The 22359-nt window shown below is 33.4% G+C and overlaps 1 protein-coding gene across 1 annotated transcript in view; it reads right to left on the bottom strand.

The window, feature by feature from the left end:
* LOC145687581 (putative receptor-type tyrosine-protein phosphatase mosPTP-1) overlaps window positions 1-22359 on the bottom strand; it is a 267681-nt gene that overhangs the window by 173600 nt on the left and 71722 nt on the right. The gene's annotated exons all lie outside the window — the stretch shown is intronic.

Raw genomic sequence — 22359 nt, 5'->3', positions numbered from 1 at the left:
TTGTAACGTAACCGTTGCTAACGCGCCTTTACTTGAAAACCATATGGTTCCTTAATAAACTAACCTAAGCTGGATATACCTGCTAACGCCACCTATGGTATTGTGACCGTCGGTAACGCGCCTTTATTTTAATGGAGCATTATTCACTTTTGATAATAATGTATAAAATAATTATTATTTTGTTTTAACTTGTTGCTACGCGTTTGCTAATACTGAATAATTGCTTGGAAATGCACACCGGCTTTGCCCTTCCCCTGAACCACATGGTTGCGCGACGGTTTTACCCTGCCCTAAACCACTTGGTTGCGCGACGGTTTTACCCTGCCCTAAACCACTTGGTTGCGCGACGGTTTTACCCTGCCCTAAACCACTTGGTTGCGCGTATGCTTTACCCTGCCCCGCCCACATAAATGCACGCACGCACGTTTTTTTTTCACGAATGGACTTTTACTGCTACACGTTTAAAACTAATAATTGTAATTAATGCACGCATGCTTCTGTATAAATGTAGATACGTTTTTCCACATGGAAATCGAATGTTACGCATTAACATTAATAATAAATATAAGCATACTTCCGTATAAATGCACGCACGCATGGGCACTAATTGTTACGCTTTTAAAATTAATCACTGCTATATTTTTATGCATCTACATTAACAAATACGCAATATAATTGATTTTAAAACACGGAAAACAACATTAGCTTGCGATCGGCTAACATTCACATGGGTGAAATAGTGTAGACTACCATCATTTGCTTAACGCACATAAGAACGAATATATTTTGATAAGTATTCATAAAATAAATGTAGAAAAAAACATTATCAATTTGAAATATTTTATTTCTAGTACGTACTAAATAATTTAATGCTAAAAATGATATTAAACTTACCTTTATATATAATCTTCTTTAATTACATCACGAATCCACTTTTGAACTTTACGTATTCTAAGAAGCGCGTGGACAGGAAGTGACTCAACTTCCTGTAGCAGTGTTGGTAAATCTTAATACTTGGTGTTTAGTTAGAGAATGGTAATGGAAGATTTTTGATTTAAAGAGATTAATAAATAAGAAATTATTATGAAATGGGGAATTGTTTATGGTATACTTTATTTACAAGTGCGGAAAAAGTATATGTATTGCCTAGTTTGTAAAATAAAAATAAATGAAAATGCTTTAGGTCATTTTGTATTGTAGCTTGTAGAAATATGAGCCGATTCACTACCCTTTATGATATTTAGACTGCAAAACACAGATTATAATGTAACACATTTGCTTATTTTATGGATTTTGCGATGGATTATTTACGCAAACTAGAATGCGAAGACAATTTAGTAAGACATATTGTGTTAGTAACAGACAACTTACTAAGACACATTGTATTAGTCAAAGACTATGCAGTAAGACACAATGTGTTAATGAAAGACTATTTAGGTGGTAATCAGGGGTTAGTTACGGAAGACTAAAGATAATCAAGGGGTAGCTACGGAATACTAAAGATGGTCAGCGACTATTTAGGGGCTAATTAGGGTATACTAAAGATAATCAAGGGGTAGTTACGGAATACTAAATATGGTCAGCGACTATTTAGGGGATAATTAAAGGCTAGTTAGCCCATAGTAAGGATAATCACGGAATAATCAGGGGATATTAAGAATGCTTAAAGGGTAAGTAGCCCATAGTAAGAATATTAAAGGAATAATTAGGGGATATCAAGAATAATTAAAGGGTAGTTAGCCCTTACTAAAGATATTCAAGGACTATTAGGGGATACTTAAAGGGTAGCTAGCCCATACTAAGGATATTTAAGGACTATTAGGGGATACTAAAGGTAATCAAGGGGGTATACTAAGAATATTCACGGACTATTTAGGGGAAAGCTTAATTATAGAGTGTGGAATGAGGACTTTTTTTGCAATACTTAGTTTGAGAATAAATATTGCGGTGGGGGCGCTGTACAGAATGACGGCCTTTTGTTTTGGTATAGTTAGATTGAGAATAAATATTGCGGTGGGGCGCAGTACAGAATGAGGGCCTTTTCTTTTGGTATATTTAGTTTGAGAATGAATATTGCTGTAGACTGCAGTACAGAATGAGGGCCTTTTGTTTTGGTATAGTTAGATTGAGAATAAATATTGCGGTGGGGCGCAGTACAGAATGAGGACCTTTTCTATTGGTATATTTAGTTTGAGAATGAATATTGCTGTAGGCTGCAGTACAGAATGAGGGCCTTTTGTTTTGCTATATTAAGTTTGAGAATAAATATTACGATGGGCTTTAGGATATTTTACAATTGGAACAAGGCTACATAGATGTGTACTGTTAATGCAAACGCATACAAAATGGAAATTGCAAAAAAAAAATGCGTAGAAACCTGTTATTTTATGAACCCGTTTGCAAACGACTTAATAGTATACTGAATGCTTTTGAATAAGGCCGCTAGGTGGCAATACTTACCACATGATTGCGTCAAAACATGCGTAAACTTGTTTAATGTAATGACATATATATATAATAATATCTATTCCGTTTTAATATCATTTTATTGTACACCGTTGGACGTAACGTGTTGTTTACCCCTGACTTATTACTAGTGCTAATAGTAGTACTGAATTGAAAATTATAACATTTAGTAAAAAATATTATTACTGTTTTACAGTGTGTGTGGACCCTGCAGTTGCAGAATAAACATTAGCGAGGTCATTTTTAACAAGAACAACTAAGAATTAGAAGGTGAGTGTATTTCATAATTATTATTATTAATATATTTATTGAAAGCAATTAGTAACCAAGACTTTTTTAAAACCAATTTAATGAACATTTGTTTAGCTGAGCTTGTTTTTAACCATTAATTATTTAACCAACAGTTAGTAAACAAGACTTTTTAAAACCAAGTTCTTAAACATTTCTTTAGCTGAGCTTGTTTTTTTTAACCAGTAATTAATAAACAAATTTCTTTTATAGTTTTTTCAAAGCAAGTTATTGATTATTGCCTGTTTTGCTAGATTTTTTTTATTACATAGAACTCAAAATCTTTTCTTTTTTTTTTGTTTTAGATGGATTTCCTGTGTTCAACTGGTGAGTTCAATATGATTGATGAACTTTTCCTGCATGAAGTTTTACGCGGGCTTGATGACTATTCTCGTGTCTTCAGTACGTGGAAGGCGATAATGGAGCTGCAGCGATTAGGTCATCGAGCCAGTGTAAGATGTGAGGCTTTATTACACGCTCTTCGTGCTTTAGAAGGTAATGACCTTATACTTTTAAATCATTGCGTTTCAGCCGCCGATGTGCTTGAGTTATTTGTACATGGATTTTTTCGTAATAAGGAGTTTTACAATTATGCTCAAGACAGATTTATGTATTTAATGGCATGCGGAGAAGGGCAAATAGATAGAATAAATAATACAGAGTTATCCAACTTTTTTGATTTTGGTTCGCGATTTGTTTTGGATGAATCTTTAATTCCATCTGAATTACCCATAACTGTGACCCCTCAAGAAAATTGTAACTTGAGTGATGAAGACTTGGCATTTTTAGATGGAGTAAATCTAAATTCCGATGAAGAACAAGAAGTGAGGAGATTGGTTAAAAATGTGGACGATGCTGTGGTTAAACCCACGCAACAAGTCCAGGGACAAAATCCTGTATACAATCACCCTTGTGTACAGGATAATCATGGTTATGGGGACCAATCTGATCCTCAACCTGGACCCTCACATGCTCCTGACCCCGTGTTTGTTGGATATGGAAGCATTAATGGGAAAAGTACAAATAGTACTGAATGTAGTACTAGTGGTAGTACTAGTAGTAGTGGTAGTGGAAATAATAATGAGGGGAAAAATCAGAGTAATAATAACTTCGAAGTAGTAAGAGAGAGCAGAAAACGGTTTCGTAAGTTTCATCTTACGGGCCATGAAATTGCGGTTAGACCGGTGGATAATGAAAGACGTATTGATAATCCACAGGCCTATATTGAAAGCTTATTTAATTTTGCATTAGAACATGTGTTATCTAATGCTCGCCCCACAGATTATATTGGACTGTACATTGATAGTAGCAATAGTAGAAATAACAAGTCTGTATATGTTCCATTTAGAAGAAAACCCAATTTTTCTGCTCAAACTGTCCTTTCCTCAGTTGAACGAGTTTTAAATTCAAATGAGGATTTCCTTTTGGGGTATGAGGTATTGTTTCGCTTCCATGTAGCGGAGAGTATGCATGGAAACGGAAGAAATGCAGCAAGTGCTGTTGAAAAGTATTCCAAACATCAAGATTATTTGGAAAAGCGTTTAATACGCATAGAAAACAATAATATGTACTGCCTTCCCATGGCAATTGTGTGGTGGATTACAAAGCACACCGCAAGTATCGAAAGTTTATATAAATTAAAAACAAGAGATTATGATACATGGGTTCTTAAAGCAGAAGTTCTCTGCGAAATGGCAGGAGTTGACGTTAAAGCAAAGGGTGGATGTGATTTTAAAGACCTGGATTTGATACAGTCATATTTAAGTGGTGAGTATCAAATTGTGGTGTATGAGGAAGATGAAAATAATGACCGGGAATATATAGTACGTTACCCGGGAGAGTATGCAGAGAATAAAATCTTTATTTTCTATAGGAGAGGTGACACTGTTGGCCATTTTGAACCCATTCCATACATTAAAAAATTACTTGGTAAATTGAAGTATTGCTATTATTGTTTGCAAGCATATAATGGGTTAGCATATAAACATAAGTGTGAAACTCAGTGTTCTCTTTGTGAATGCAAACACGAACGAAATTATAATACTAATAAAATTAAATGTAATGCGTGCAATAGAGAGTTTGCTGAGGGTACATGTTTTCAGAATCATAAGAAATGTAATAAAAGCGGGAAATCTGTGTGTGATAATGTTAAGGTCTGCAATAATTGCGGTATCATCTTTGATAACAGGCGTCGAAAATCAAACCATGTGTGTGGTGAACATTTTTGCACGACTTGTCGTAAGCATGTTGATATTACTCACACATGTTTTGTACAACGACAAGAGCCTGTACATACTGATAGGTTTATGTACATTGCATATGATATAGAAACGATGTTAAAGGCACCAAATGCGCGCGGTGAAAGGGAACATGTGGTAGTACTTGTATGCTGTAAGCATATTTGCCACAACTGTATGAATAAAGGTATCGATGAGTCCTGTAAAACATGTGGTGATAATAATGGAAATCGTTCGTTTTCTTTTAAGACAATGACGGACTTTATTAACCATGTTTTGGCAGACCGACCTGACTTTAGACGTATAATTTGTATTGCACATAATGCTAGCAGATATGATGGTCTTTTCTGCCTTAGAAATCTAATAGAAGAGCAGCATCTTATTCCTAATGTGGTAATTCAGGGTCAGAAAATTTTTAATATTAATATTGGTAATCGAATTTTCTTTAAAGATTTTTATTTATTTATTGGTTGTAAATTATCTAGACTTCCCAAAACTTTAGGCCTGCGCGGAAATTTAAGAAAGGGAGATTTCCCATATTTATTTAACACCGAGGAAAATCAAAATTATGTTGGTCCCTATCCCCCACTTGAATTCTATGACCCTGAAGGACGAAGCACTGAAGAAAAACAAGAATTAATAGCCTGGCACCAAGAACGTGCGGCAAGTGGCGAGGAGTTTAACCTCGAAAAGGAAATGCTGTCTTATTGCGAAAACGATGTTAGAATTCTAGCAGAAGCGATCATCAAATTTAGTGACATTATCGAGGAGAAAACGAATGGTTTGCAATGTTTCATGACATCATCCACCATTGCAGGTCTTGCAATGCGTACATATCGTACTTTGTACTTACCTGAAAATACTATTCCCGTAATTCCCGCGTTGGGTTTCCATCATAAGACAAAGTATAGTACTAAAGCTATGCAATGGCTTATGTATATGGAAAAACAATTAGGGATAGAAATCCAGCATGCTAGGAGAGGTGGGGAAAAGTATGTTGGTAGGTACCAAGTTGATGGATGGCATGAGGGACTCAACGCTGCCTTCGAATTTTATGGTTGTTACTGGCACTCGTGCCCGCGTTGTTACCCTTTCAACCGTAACGACATTTTACATGATGCTCAAGACTCATGCAATACAATGGAAAAAAGATATGAACAAACAATGCTCCGCCGGAGGTTAAAAGGTTAAAACGTTTAGGTATAAACCTATACGAAATCTGGGAATGTTTTTGGGATGAAAAGGTAAAGACGGATAAGGACGTACAAAGGTTTATTAAAGAACGTTGTACTAGCCTGCCTGATTTCCTTATTCCCAAGAATTGTTACAATGGTGGACGCACTGAAGTGTTCAAATCTTTTGTGAATTGCACGGGTAATGAGAAGTTATGTTACGCTGATATAACTTCGTTATATCCATATGTGATGTCACGTAAGCCTATGCCCGTTAAATCACCTAAGATACATACGGGGCCGGACTTTCCAGATGTGGAAAGTATTCATGGTGTAGTAAAATGCACTATTTTGCCCCCGAAAAACTTGTATTTTCCAATTATTCCGTATGTGGCTGGAGGCCGATTACTTTTTGGTTTATGCCGGACATGTATGGAAGAGGAAAACACTGATGATTGTACTCATAGTGACAATGAGTGTGCTATTACAGGTACGTTTTGTACTCCAGAGTTACACCTGGCTCTTCAAAAAGGGTACAAAATACTCGATATACATGAAATATGGGAATTCGAACTCATGGATCCTGAAGAGGGGAATTCAGGTGGTTTGTTCGGAACTTATGTGAATTCCTTTCTTCAGATGAAGCAGGAAGCCTCTGGTTTTCCTGCTTATTGTAAAAATGAAGGAGACAAGCAAAAATATATCGAGGACTATTATGCCCATGAAGGCATACAGTTAAATTATGATAACATTAGGACGAACCCGGGATTGAGGCAATGTGCAAAACTTTACCTCAATTCATTATATGGCAAATGGGGACAGCGCACTGATATGTCACATAGTGTAATCGTTAGTGACGAAGTTACGTTCCTTAGGTATTTAACGTCGGCAAGGTATGAAATTCAAAGTGTGGTCCCAATTAATGATGATCATTTAATTATCACATATAGAGATAATGAAACTGAAAATGTCCCACTGGAATTTTCAAACGTTATATTAGCTGCCTTTATTACTTCGTGGGCTAGACTTGAACTATATAAATTACTAACGACTGTAGGACCAGACAGAGCCATTTACTGTGACACTGACAGTATTATGTATATACAGAAAAAAGATGAGGAACCTTTGTTACCACTTGGAAACTATCTGGGTGATCTAACAGATGAAATTCCAGAAGGTTGGGAATTTACAACCTTCTATGGTCTAGGTGCGAAAAATTATTGTTATAGGCTAATTAATGCCAATGGGGATGTTCGGCACATACTCAAAATTAGGGGGATAACACTAAACGATAGGACCTCTCAAAAAATTAACTTTGAGAGTTTCTATAAATTAGTGTCTGGACAATTAGAGTCCACAGTAATAGAAAACCCAAATAGTATTGTGCGTAAACCAGGGTTCCGTATCTTTAGTCGTACAGAGACTAAGACACACCGTGAGGTAAATAAAAAACGTAAACGTGTTGACGAAGATGACGTGACTGACGATATACCAATAACAAAACGTGCGACTTTACCTTACGGATATAGGCCCACGAACGAGTAAATGTGACTTGTGTGAATGTTTTTTTCTTTTTTAACCAGTTCGTTTTTTTTTATGGAAACTCTGCTTTTATATTCTTTTGTTTCTTTGGAAACTCCCTGTTAAAATTTCCAGTGGAAAGTCGTTAATTATTTGTTGGACTGCTTCTTATAGAAGTGCATTGTTAATTATTTTTTCCTTCGCTTCTTATAGAAGCTCGTTGTTAATTATTTTATTGTTCTTTCGCTTCATTAGAAGCTTATTGTTAATTATTTATTTGTTTGCTTCTTATAGAAGTTCAGGACAATCGTTGATTGTTTTCTTACAAACCTCTATCTCTTTTCTTTTTTAAATGTGTGAGTGTATATAAAGCAAAAGCTCTATTGCATGCATTCATTTGAGTACAACATGTTAAAGTTTCAACATCCCTCTACCATTTTAATTGCGGGTCCATCAAGGGCAGGAAAAACATGTTTTGTAAATCGATTACTTAATGAACGTGATCAAATGTTTAGTATAAAATTTAATGATATTGTTTGGTGTTATGGTGCAGTAATACCAAACCTGGATGCACATGCAAAAATACGTTTTGTACAGGGAATACCTGACATGAATAATTTTGAAATTAAAGAAAATTCATTATTAATACTTGATGATTTAATGTCAGAAACTAATGGCGATGTTGCTAATTTATTTACAAAGTATGCACATCATAAAAAGTTGACTGTTATATTTATTATTCAAAATTTATTTCCAAAAGGAAAACATGCACGTGATATTAGTTTAAATGCACATTATATTATAGTATTTAAAAATCCTCGTGATAAATTACAAATACAATATTTAGCAAGGCAAATTATGCCTCGATATAGAAAGGAAATTGTGAATGTATTCGAAGAGGTAACACGTGAGCCTCACACTTATTTGTTATTTGACCTAACCCAAAAAACAAACGATGCATTGCGAATACGTACAAATATTTTTCCTAATGAAATCATGCATGTATACGCCAACATAAAAGACATGCATACAGAAATTTTTATTTAGTTGCTATCAAGATGTTGAAGGTAAAACAACACTACAACACTCTCCGTGCTCTGTGCAAATGCAAAAATACAAAACGAAAACAAATTTTACAAAATGCTTCAGGGGATTTAATAAGAACAATTTCTCAAGTAGCTAAAAACACAATAAAAGGAAACATCCCTTTAAATCCTCGTCAGAAGCAACGATTACGTAGACATAAAAAGATCTTGCGCGCTTTATCTCAGCAGCGTACTGCATTAAAGAAAAAGAAGAGGTTGTTACTACAAAAAGGTGGTGCACTTTTACCATTAATTTTGGGACCACTTCTAGCAGCAGTAGGCAGTAGTATTTTTAGTCGATAATTATGTCAGAATTACGTAAAATGATTTTAGTTCCTGAAAATGCAATACATGAAATTCAGTCCAATCTTAAATCAATAGATTCACATCAATCACGTTTAGATGAAGAAATGAATAATATTTTAAAACGTCATGATATTAGTGTACAACAAAAATGGAAATTATATCAACAAGCTTTGCATCGTTACTTACAGTATACATCTTCTTCTTCTTCACATAAACCTATTACATTACCTGTTATTCAAGATGAACAAAAAGAAGAAGAAAAATTATCATCACTTGCTTTGCAACAGGATAACAATACTTCTATTTTACCATTTGTATCAGACATTTTACATTCAGTACCAAAAACACTACGTAGGAAAACAGATCTATTATTAAAGCAGTTAACAAATTCTGATAAAATTCAGTGGGATAAGTCTGGCATAGTCCGTATCCAAGGAAAAACAATACCTGGTTCAAATATTATAGATTTAGTAAATGATGTTGTTCGTACAAGAAAATATTCAAGAAATCCTATAGGTATTTATGAATTTAAAAATTTATTAGAAGATCTTAATGTTCCTAAAGAATTTATTGGTACACCAGCATCAAAACTGAATACTAGTAGTAGTAGACAACGTATTCGTAAAATAAGAAAATCATCCAGTCCTAAAGCAGTATCTAATTTATTTAAACATTGGAAAGAATATAGTATGTAAAAAAATGACAAAATTATCAAAAATATATTATGATTATTCAAATCCTAATTCTTTATCAAGTATACAAACATTACATCGTAAAACAAAATTATCTAAAAAGAAAATTAAAAATTGGTTAGCTTCTCAAGATGCATATACATTGCATGCACCAATTCGTAAAGTTTTTCAACGGAAAAAGTATTATGTTAGTGCACCAAATGAAACATTACAAATGGATTTGGCAGATATGCAAAACATTGCAAAGTATAATAATAATTATAAGTATATATTATGTTGTATTGATATTTTTTCACGTTATGCATATTGTGTCCCCTTAAAAACAAAGAAAGGTCCTGAAATGGTAAAAGCAATAAGAAAAATTTTAAAAAATTTCAAGTTACCCGTGTTTAATGTCCAAACCGATTTAGGTACAGAATTTTATAATCGTCATGTAAAACAATTGTTTAAAGAATATGAAATTAATCATTATAGTGTTCATTCCGAAATTAAATGTGCTTTAGCAGAACGTTTTATAAGAACGATAAAAGAAAAATTGTATCGTTATTTTACTGCAAAAAATACTTATCGTTATATTAATGTCTTAGATCAAATTGTCAATAATTATAACCATTCATATCATTCAAGTATTAAAATGGCGACTGCAGAAGTAAATGATTCCAATGTGAATCAAGTGTGGAAAACATTATACGGAAATACAATAAATAAAAAGAATACAAGTTGTAAATTTAGTCCGGGTGATTATGTTCGTGTTAGTAAGTATAAACATGTATTGGAAAAAGGATATTTACCTAAATGGTCACAAGAAATATTTATTGTTGATAAATGTATTAAATCTAATCCTGTGACTTATAAATTAAAAGATTGGAATGGAGAAGAAATTAAAGGAATATTTTATGCACAAGAATTACAAAAAGTAATTATAAATTCAAAAAAACTTATCTTATTGAAAAAGTATTAAAACGTAAAAATGGGTGGATGTATGTAAAATGGTTGGGATATCCGTCAAGTATGAATTCATGGATTAGATCCGATTCTATTCAGTCTTCAAAATGAATTCAAACCTTACACATGACTTTTACGTTACTCTTCCTTCAAATGCCAGTAGTAAACTTTTTAATAATAATACAACAGCTTCATTTCGCGTTAAATTAGCACAACCTATTGATTTAAGTGATGGGGAATGGGGTGTTGCATTAACACAAATTAATATTCCGTGGAGTTTTTATAATGTTGGTGAAAATGAAGAAATAATAATTACTACTGTTATCAATGATAAAGTTGAACGCCATCATGTTCGTGTAACACCGGGATATTATTCGTCTATCGAATCTATTCTTGAGTTAATTCCTGAAAATGTTCGTATGTTACAATATTTACAAAATAAAAATCAAATTGTAATTAAACATTCTTTAAAATTAGAAGATCAGTGTATGATTGGTATTACACCAGGATTACAACATATTTTTGGATTTATTAATGAAAATACACACGATATTAAAAATGTAGTATACACAAAAATTAGAAATGTTGATTTATTATTATCACGTGGTAAATTTCCATGTAATTTAGATTATAATATTCCCAATTCAATTAATGTATGTGTTGATATTGTAAAACATCAACAAAATATTGGACCGTTAGTTCGAAAACTTAGTGTATATAATGTACAACACGGTAATGTAAAATCTTTTGTGTTTCATACACCCCATTATGTTAAAGTTGAAAAGAAATATTTTGATACAATAGAAGTAAACTTAAAAGATGAACACGGTTTAAAATTACCATTTCGTTTTCGAACTTCAAACATGACACTTCACTTTAAACGAAAATGATTTCTGAAAGTATTGATGATAGCTTTTACATTACATTAGTTTCAAATGCTAGTACAAATGTATATCCTACAAATAATCCAACACATTTTATTAATCAGTTGAAAAATAATATACGATTATCAAAATCCGATTGGTACGTAGGGTTAAGTGAAGTACATATTCCATTAACATGTTATAACGTCACCGAAGGTGAAAATGTTGTATGGTACAAATTTAAAAATGCAGACCCTATGAAAAGTAAAGTTGTTGTTGGATATTATCCATCCATTCATCATTTAATAGATGAATTAAATACAATATCAAGATTTATACGGTTTAGCTTTTCAAATATTGTACGTGTTGAATGCGATGAACGTGTAGAATCTGTTACATTGTCACCTACATTAGCTTTACAATTAGGTTTTTCTGAAAAATCAGATCTTGTAAAAGAACGTCGTGGATTCAAACAACCATACGTAGATATTGGATATCCACATCAAATTTTTATTTATACCGACATTATACAATATCAATTTTTAGGTGATACAAAAGCTCCGTTACTACGTATAGCAACAATTTCAAATATTAAATATGGAAAAGTTCAAACAATTACCTTTGAAGATATTCATTATATGCCACTTGCAAAATTTTGTTTTAATACAATTGAAATACTATTAAAAGATCATGCAGGGCGAAATTTGCCATTCCGATCTGGGACACTGACCGTAACACTTCATTTTAAACGCTCTCCTGTTAAATAATAATAATAATAAAATGAGATCTAGACGAGTTACTTTACATCGTGGACGTGGAATACCATATTTTTCAGGACCTGTATATCAAAGGGGACATGGTATAGGGAGTTTCTTTAAAGGGTTATTTCGTTTTGCATTACCATTTCTTAAACAAGGTGCAAAAACTGTAGGACGTCAAGCATTGCAAACCGGTATACAAGTTGCGGGTGATGTATTGGAAAATAAACCATTTAAAGAAGCGGTTCGTGCACGTGTAAAAGAAGCTGGTAATAATTTAAAGACAAAAGCTATTAATAAAGTTGGACAGTTGCTAACTGGTAGTGGTAAGAGACGGTCACGCAAAAGAAAGGCTCCTGCAATTGTAAATTTTGGACCACCAACAAAACGTAAACATATAAACGATATCTTTTCATAATGTCGCTCCTAAATTCCGATAGTTCTGAATGCTGTACCAATGAATTTGATTTCTTTTCAATACCAATGACACAAACAGCTATTGAAGCAACTATAAATGCTGAATATCGACCTATTTCTACATTAACATCAGAAGGACCAATTGAATTTGTTATTCCTGGAGAAACAGGAGAATTTATTCATCCAGCATATCTATATCTTTATGTACGTTGTAAAATTACAAAAGATGATGGTAAAAATTTAGTTAACGATGATGTTGTAGCACCAGTAAATAATTTCCTACATTCATTATTTAGTCAAATTGATATTTCGTTAAATGATAAATTAATTAGTTCTTCATCAGGATCTTATCCTTATCGTGCATACATTGAAACTTTATTAAATTATTCTCATGATGCTTCTCAAACACATTTAGCATGTGCTATGTGGCATAAAGATACTGCAAAAAATTTTAATAAATTAGATAATACAAATGATGGTTTTCAAAAGCGTACCAATAAAATAAAAAATAGTAAATCTTTTGAAATGTACGGACGTCTTCATACTGATATTGTAAGTTTAGATCGTATGCTTCCTAATAAAGTAAGTTTACGTGTAAAATTACATCGTAGTAAAGATAACTTTTGTTTAATGTCTCCTGAAAATACAAGTTACAAAGTTGCACTTGAGGAAGTTATTCTACATGTACGTCGTATTGATGTTGCTGCAGATTTAGCTATGCAATTAAATACACGAATGGTTTCAGAAACGGCCAAGTTACCTCTCACAAGAGTAGAAACAAGATCTTATACTATTCCTGCACAAGTCAAGTCATATAACCTTGATAATCTCTTTCTGGGTAATGTTCCTAAAGGTCTGGTTATTGGTTTCATTTCCAACACAGCCTTCAATGGTAAATCACATCTTAATCCATATGAGTTCCGGAACTTTAACGTTAACAAACTGCAATTACATGTTGGATCAAAATCATTCCCTCCCAATCCCCTTACGCCTGATTTTAATAATGATTTATACCTTCTAAGTTACTATACTCTGATATCAGGTACTGGTATATATTATCAAAATTATTCACATACTGTTACTCTTGAAGAATATCCTAATGGATATACTCTGTATGCATTTATTCTATCTCCATCTGGAACTTTAGATGACAACACTTGGGATGTAGTTCGTGATTCTCCTGTAAATTTAAAAGTATCATTTTCAGAAACTTTAACTGAACCAATTACATGTATTGTCTATGCGCAATTTGATTCGTTAGCACAAATAGACAAAGATAGAAATATTTATACTGATAACACCTTTTAATTTATTCAGTTGAGTAGAATGAGGGTTGTTGTACACTTCTCCGCATTCCATAATAATGATGAGGAATTTATTGTAAAGGAATTAGCAATTGTAAATCCTGACGTTCCGTTTTTACAAAATTGGATATTTAAACCACCATATCCATTAAATAAGCTGTCTGAGCCAATCACAAATACAAACAAATATCTAAGTGAAAATGTATATGGCATTACCTGGCACGAAGGCGATGTAGAGTATTCACTTCTTAAGGAAATAATTCAATCATATTGTTCAAATACCACCAGTATTTACACGTATGGATTAACTAGAAAGTGTTTTCTTGAGGAAATTCTGCAAAGAAATGTTACAAATTTGGAAGAAATAGACTGTCCAAAGTATACTGCATTAAGTTTTCACGTTCACAAGTGTGCACATAATAAACATCGTTTTGGACAATATAGGTGCAGTATTCATGAAGCATTACTATATAGTGAATATGTAAAAGTGTATGATTATGTTTTACATGTAAAAAACAGTGATAATTACATACCTACTATAATTAAGAAAAATAATAATCATGTATAGTGACGAATTGTTAAAAGTGTTAGTGACTGATAAAGTGACTGGTGCAAGTGTTACCGGGATTTATCCTATTGATAAACTTCCTGTAATGGTAGAACCACCTGCAGCACTTGTTATTAATCTTGATACATCCAATTCAAGTGGATCACACTGGGTCGCAGTGTACATTAATGGGAAAAAACATGGATTCTATTTTGACAGTCTTGCTATGGACATTCCCAAGGAAATAAAAAAAAATTTATCCAAAAATACTAAATTATATTTTACAAACAGTGAACAATATCAGCACGATGATTCTGTGTTATGCGGATACTTTGTATTATATTTTTTGCATCATATTATTCGCACTCAATCATTTGAAAAGTGTTTAAAATTGTTTAACAACAAAAATTTAAAAAAGAATGATGATATTGTTTATAAACATGTAAACAACATTTTAAAAAGAAAACACAAGTATTTTTTTTATTTTTTTATTATTGTATATATTTTTTACAATAAAAATTTTTAAACTATATTCATGCATTTAATTTACAAATCCTCGTTACAATCTTGATAATGCATTAGTTAATGCTGTTGATCTTTCATATTTCCACCAGTAATTCAACTGTTGTGCGTTACGATATGCACATCCTGATTTCTTTACAACATTTTTGTGAAAAGAACAATATTCATTAAATGTATTTCCACACAAATCATTTAATGCTGGACATTGTTTTGTTTCTAAATCAATAACATTATCTAATGCAAATATTCTCTTAATCCAAAGAGATTTTTCTAAACCTTTACAATAAAAGGTTGAATTCATAGCACATAATTGATATACAAGGTTACGTATGAATGATACAGTATATCCTGTTTTACTATCCCAGTTCAATCCGTGTAAATTCAATGTCAGCCAATCAATTTGTTTTTGGCAACCTAATGACAATAAATTATATTCTATTGGTGATTTTACCAAGCTATGAAAATTTACTGTATCATCACATGCGCTAAGACAAAACTCACGAATAATAAATTCGTTATCAGACATTTTAAAACCTTGAATATCAATAATGTATTGATTTACGCAAGGTGAAATTTCATTTGTGCGCTGAATGAAATATGGTATAATTTGTCCAACAAATTCTGTATTTTTTAAAAGATCACAAGTTTTACGCGTAAAGCATATAAATGAGATTTCACTATGTTCTTGTTCATACAATTCAAAAAGTTCACCAAGAGTTTTATCAAGAGATAAATACTTTGCTGCAAATGATCCAATATCATGAAGAGTACTTGATTTGCAATCCAGAGGATTATTCTCACGTAAGTATAGATTTATTGTTTTTAATACACAATTCACATTAATATTTTTAGCACTACATAACACACATAAAACACTCACACTATTCGGATACATTTTTCCTTCTGTCTTTTCTTAATAGAACCTCTAGTAATTCCGGAAAATAGTCTATATCATTTAATAGTTCCAAATATGCTTCATAAAATTTTTCTCTTGTTAGTATTCCAATAATGTGGGTGTTGGCATACAGGTAAAACACATCATCTTCAACACTAGGGCTTGCTATAACACTCCAAGCACGAACTTCCAATGATTTTGGGGGTAATTTCATACAATCATGTGCATACACATGATACGATCCTTCTCTACAACCATCACATATTAACGTGTCGTTAAATTTCCATTTTTCAATAGCTTTCTTTATACATTCTCGGTCCACATTTTGACTATTACAAGAACAGTCTAAACTCCAAAATCTTGATGAAAAAGATGGTGATGATGCTGGGGTTTCTGAAACTGTTGATACTGATGAATCTATTTCATCAATATCAAATTCTTCATCTGAAGATGATTCATATATTTCTGTTTCAGCATCAGATAATGATGCTTCAATATTGCAGTGGTCCTTCTTTTCATACGACTGCATTATGTGTCTTTATATATTTTCTCTCTTAGGACGTGTATTTAAAGTACTTTCAAATTCATCACGTGTTCATCTTATGCCTAATCAAATGTGGTTAGTCATCAATCACATGCTACTTAATCATACGATTGTAGCCTCAAATTACTTATCACATGATGTTTAGTCATGTATCAACGGTCAAAATTACACATCGTCACATGATGTTTCGTCGTTCCACAAGTTTATCTAATCGTACAAAGGTCAATTCATCCGGGTTTTCAAAGCGCGCAAAACCTCAGTTCATGTCTTAAGTTCTTCGGTGATGGATGTGCAAAAACAAGACTCCGTCTTTAGTACAGACACCAAGTATGGCTAAATAATGAAATAAAGTTATTTCCTATTTTCCCCAGTTCAATTCCTGTGTCCACATAAATATAATTTCATATTTTTTAAAATTCATTAAACAGAAAAGGGTGTCCCTATACAGGGGTCATTTCCTTTTATCTGCTCACGTGCTGTTCGTATGGAACATGCATAGGGAACATGGGTCCTAGGGGTCAATTCCAAGGGGCCATGGGTCCTGCACAGGGTGCAATCTTCAGGGGTCATCCATTGTGGTCCTGCACAGGGACCATCCACTGTGACCTTCGTAGTGGTCATTCAACCTTTCCTTTCGTCATCTATCATTGTGAAACACATAACGTGTTACTTATCAATCAATTAACCTTTCCCCTTTCCTAATCCTATTGCATCACCTCCTTCGATACTCCCCCCCTTATCCTTAATTAAACAAGCGATAAACTATCTCTTATCAAGGCGCGGCATCTCTTTTACGGTCATGATACTAAATCAATACTACTCACCACCGAGGATATGTGATGCGTGAATCTAGACTTTAAGGTGAGATCCGAAAAAAAAGGTAACGTGATAAATGCTCCCCCACTTGATAACAAACTCGGGACTGCACGCAAGCATCTAGACCAGAGGGCAGGACTACATAAAGTAACTGATAGCTTTGACTAAAGCTGTACAAAAATTTTCGAATAAGGATATACAAAATCTCAAATTCGGATTTTATGTATGTGCCAGGGACTAGCCTAATTGCATATTTATGATTACTGAATTCCAAAAAAAATCTAGTTAACTTCAGAATTTCTTCAGACTTAGAAAAAAATATATATTAATGTCGCACGATTATGGACCGAGGCTGAAGGAGACACTGATGATGAGATGGATGATGCTGGTGGAATGATGAAAGTGGAAACATGGAAAAATACTGATAAGACCCACACACACTTGGTGGGAACTGGGATTGAACAAGGTACCTCACCCACTAAAGCTGAGCACTCTACCTACTTAGTTACCGTGTTCCCTTCAACGTTTTCGAAGCGTGGGTGTATAAAAGAATAAAACATGGTTGTGTCCTTCGGCAAACGAGCAAGGAAGCAGTAAGATAGTGTAGGCGAAAAAAAAAACATTTTTCAGATGTAATTAAAAATAGGAAGAGAAGCTGGCACGCTGGCTGATAAGAAATTATATCATGAAGAACGTGATGGAAAGTATGGTAAAATGAAAAGAAACATAATAAGAATGAAAAGAAACAAGTGTGGGTAGAATTGAGGGATGCTATTACGACAGGAAATGAATACACCACAAAGGAGGATATTTGCTGAGGATAGTGGTGCATAGGTGCCTCCCAGATTGCGGTAAATGAGCTGGTAGTGATGCCAAGATAGATATGATGATAATTACAGTGGGAGGGCTAGAAAGTGTATATCTAATCAATGCGACATATATAATATCTAAATTTATTTAACGTTATATTAGCGACTTTTTGTGGGTGCACGTATATTAAATATACTCACCAGACGAATTTGTCACTTGGTTGAGTCATATTTGTTAAGTTTAACCTAACACAATCGAGGAGTTTGATGCAACAAGGGCGTAAGTCTGAAACATGTTGAAGAAAACCTATGTTGAAAGTTTAAGTTTTTTTTTTTTTGTTTGTTTGTTTTTACATAAAACAATATAATATGCAGAATTTTATTCCGATATTGAATTGAAATGCTACCAGGAGGCTAAACAAGCATAGCAAAAAACACAAGTGCGTTTGATGCAAAGAGGGCGTATACTGGCTTACGCCCTTATCACATTAAACTCCTCAATTTAACAAATAAGCAGTGCATAAGTATTCCTCATAACCTTGCTATGCTTGCATATACTAAGGACAATAATTTCAATTATAAACTTCCATGTTCAGAGCCAGTAGCTCAGCTAGGTGGGTCACCTGGCACAATCCCCCCTCCCTTAGTGCAGTGATACGGTACATTTAATATAATATATACAGATATAAAATATATTTTCATTGTTTTCTAGATTAAAAAGAATTTATAAAAAAACAAGTGTATGAATACTTAGTAAACTTAATACTGTACTAGCGTTTAGCGTTTGGTTAAGAATAAAACAGGTTTGTACGTATAATTGTCATATCATCATGTACGCGACACATCAGCAAAGTAATAGTGGAATAGCATATGAGGTAGCTTGAGAGAAGTATTCACAAATATGTACGGTTCACTAGGGCGTAATCGCCGCTTGCCGGATAATGCAAATAAGACATGCAAAATAATTTGAATACGCGAAGAAAAATTAAATTTTTCGAACTGTAATTTATTCTTTAGTAATAATAATAAAAAAGCTTGCTACGAATGGTTAAAAAAAAAAGTCTTATTTGTCCTGGGACTTCTATCTCCGGAAGTAAATTCATCAGCATCTCTCTCAATTTGAACACAATGTAAACCACATTGCATCAAATGTAATTATGCGCATTCATCATTCAGCACAGGTAGTGATGCACAAGTCAAACAATGATGCTACTTTTAGCTTGCATTAATAATGTAATCAGTTACGCTGTCCCATTACCGAGGGCATTTGTTTCACTTACATATTCTTCACTGGTTTCCATTAATGGTCATGTGAGACTTCACAATCTGTCACCCCTCTTCATTACAACTCTCCCTCTACTAATTTGTATCGTGTGTTTCTACCGCGGAGCTCTGCACATGAAGATTGTTTCTTTTTTTTTTTTTTTTTTTAACAAACTGAACAGTTATAGAAAATCAAAAGCTGATACTTTAAAATTGTCTCTATTAAGTTGCCTATTATAAGAAAAAGAACATTAATGCATGCGTATGCTAATACAATCGGTAAGGCATTTACTACCAAACCGGGTAGCCCAGGTTCGGTACCCGGTGGAAGTTTATATCATTCTACCCTCATTTTAGTACAACTCTGAGTTTTACCCAAACTTCCTAAAATTGATTCGTGAAGCAATCTGGGAGATAAAGGAGCCAGGGAATGGTGTTGACTACATTACCTCCTTCGTTATTGAAGCTGCTGAGACGTAAATATATCTATGATCTATCCCGAATGCGGAACGACTTTTACTTTAGGCCGGCTGTATATTAACAAGATGACAGAACATCCGAGCTGAGGCTTAGTAGTGTGGGCCATGCAACAAAGCTTCGTACTGCGTATTCACTTGAACACATGCTAGGCAAAGGCCTCAGTTAATGTACTCAGGGTACTCCATATCATCTGTCTACCTCTCCCTCAGATTTGTTGGTATTCCAACTAATCAATATATGTGGCCGCTGAGGGGTGCAATGGCTCAACGGTAGAACGCTCACCTCTGGTGCATGGGGTATTTGGTTCGATCCCAGCCAAGTAAGTTTGTGGTGGACAACATCGTGTCCGTGGATTTTTTCGGGGTGCTTCTGTGTTTTCCTACAATATCATTCATTCCACCAATTATTCCAATCATTCACTTGCCTTAATCAACCGTCTCTTTTATCCTAAAGGGCATAACAGTTAATCATAATTCATTAAATTGAAAGAGTTTCATTATACAGCCGGCTTTACTAGTAATAGTGCAGGACCTTCGCATAAAATAAATAAAATTGAAGGGGATGTTCGAAATATATATACTATTTTCTGGAATTGTGATAAATCAATCACTCTTTATTTCGCTCATACCTTATGCAATTCCTTCCGATATAATGTATTATCATGTCTAAGACAGTTTCTCTTCTCTTAAGAAAAATCCTAGTGATTTACCTTTACGTTTACATTTATATAAACTTTTTTTTTTTCATTATCCTCAACACCACGTTCGAGAGCTCAAGGAGGATATAAAGTGGCATTGGTTGCTTGAATTAAAGTTTTGCATTCCTTTCAGCACCGATACTTTATGAGACGTGGATATGTAACTTAACGTGGAATCCCAACCATATCTGAGAACTGAACTCAGGTCTCTTATCACAAAGGCGCCTACATTAATCATATTGCTACGAGGAACCTCTCGGTTGTTCTAACATTTTAGTATTTTATTTTAGTAAATTTATAGTCATTAACTCAAACTTTACATAATGATAAGTACAATAATAATATTTGCTAGTTCCGCACCAGAATATACTTGAAAATAATACTTGAACGAATAGTAAGAAAATGGCGTAGGCCTTAATGTCATTTTATATATACGACTGAACGTTAAATGAAAACTAACTCCATGGCGTTTACAATAATAATAATAATAATAATAATAATAATAATAATAATAATAATAATAATAATAATAATAATAATAATAATAATAATAATAATAATAATAATAATATGACAGATAAAATGAACATTGCGTTGAAAACGAACGGAAAACTAAGAATTTAACTAACAGTAGCATCTCTACAAGAACAAAATCTACAAAACTTAGGGCAAAGAACAAAGAATGACTAATCGCAATATCATCGCATGCTTTTTATGTCTAGAACACTTGCATGGAGAACAAAACGAAATTCATGCTTCCCTTGCTCGGTTTTCCAGGTCACAAATAATCACCCAGTGCAACTTCGTTTTCGAGACTCCGCACTGGGTGATTTTACATGCAGACAAAAACAAGAACTTTATTTTTTTCCGCCAGCAAAATTTCAACGAAACCAGGATTATCGGGACTAAAATGCATTTCAAAAGAACATGAATCCTCACTAAGTGAAAATAAAGGATGAAAAGGAAGGAAGGCAGTAAACCAGAGCAATATATTTGTGTTGGATACATACGTCAAGTATAGAGTAAGAACCATATATTAGAGTTTGTCTTCAAGTTTTTAATACTTTTGTACGTTTGAACTATATTACGAGACCAAAACACATAAACTGACAATATATTGTTCATATTCAACCATGAAGATGAACATTAGTAGTCACCTATTTGCGTATGAAATACAGAGATGCAAACGTCTCGATTTACAACCTAAGTTGAAGAAGCTCTGTTTAGATTTGTTGAGATATGATTCCTCATGAGAAATGCAAACAAATTATCACTTGTTTTGTTTGTTGAGTGTTCAATGTCTTTTTAAATACAATATTATATGGAATTTGAGCTTACAGTTTATCTGAGATATATGTATTTATTTTCAGCCATCATCAAAGCCGGATCAGAGATTCCAACCTCGTATGTTACATTCCTGTCGTGCGGTAGGAAAATATGAAACCGTAAGCATGAAGTTTTCTTACTCTCAAAGTGGCATAAATGAAATTAATTGCAGTGTTTATTTCTCGAGAAGATCCATGCTTAGTTTCTCTAAATGTTTTGCAAGATAATATCAAAGATAAGTGGAAACAAGTTGAACTATTGTGGACCACTAAAAAGCACTGATACAACATACATACTGCACATGAAAGAGCGTTGCACTCATATGCACTTAGATATTAAACACGTAATTCCACTTTCAGAACCAACCAAACGTTTGCAGTAATTTTGCTTGTGCAATACTACACTT

This window comes from Thermobia domestica, chromosome 6 (assembly GCF_964235325.1).
Source record: "Thermobia domestica chromosome 6, izTheDome1.hap1.1, whole genome shotgun sequence".
Classification (NCBI taxonomy): domain Eukaryota; kingdom Metazoa; phylum Arthropoda; class Insecta; order Zygentoma; family Lepismatidae; genus Thermobia; species Thermobia domestica.
This window is presented reverse-complemented; position numbering and strand designations above follow the sequence as displayed.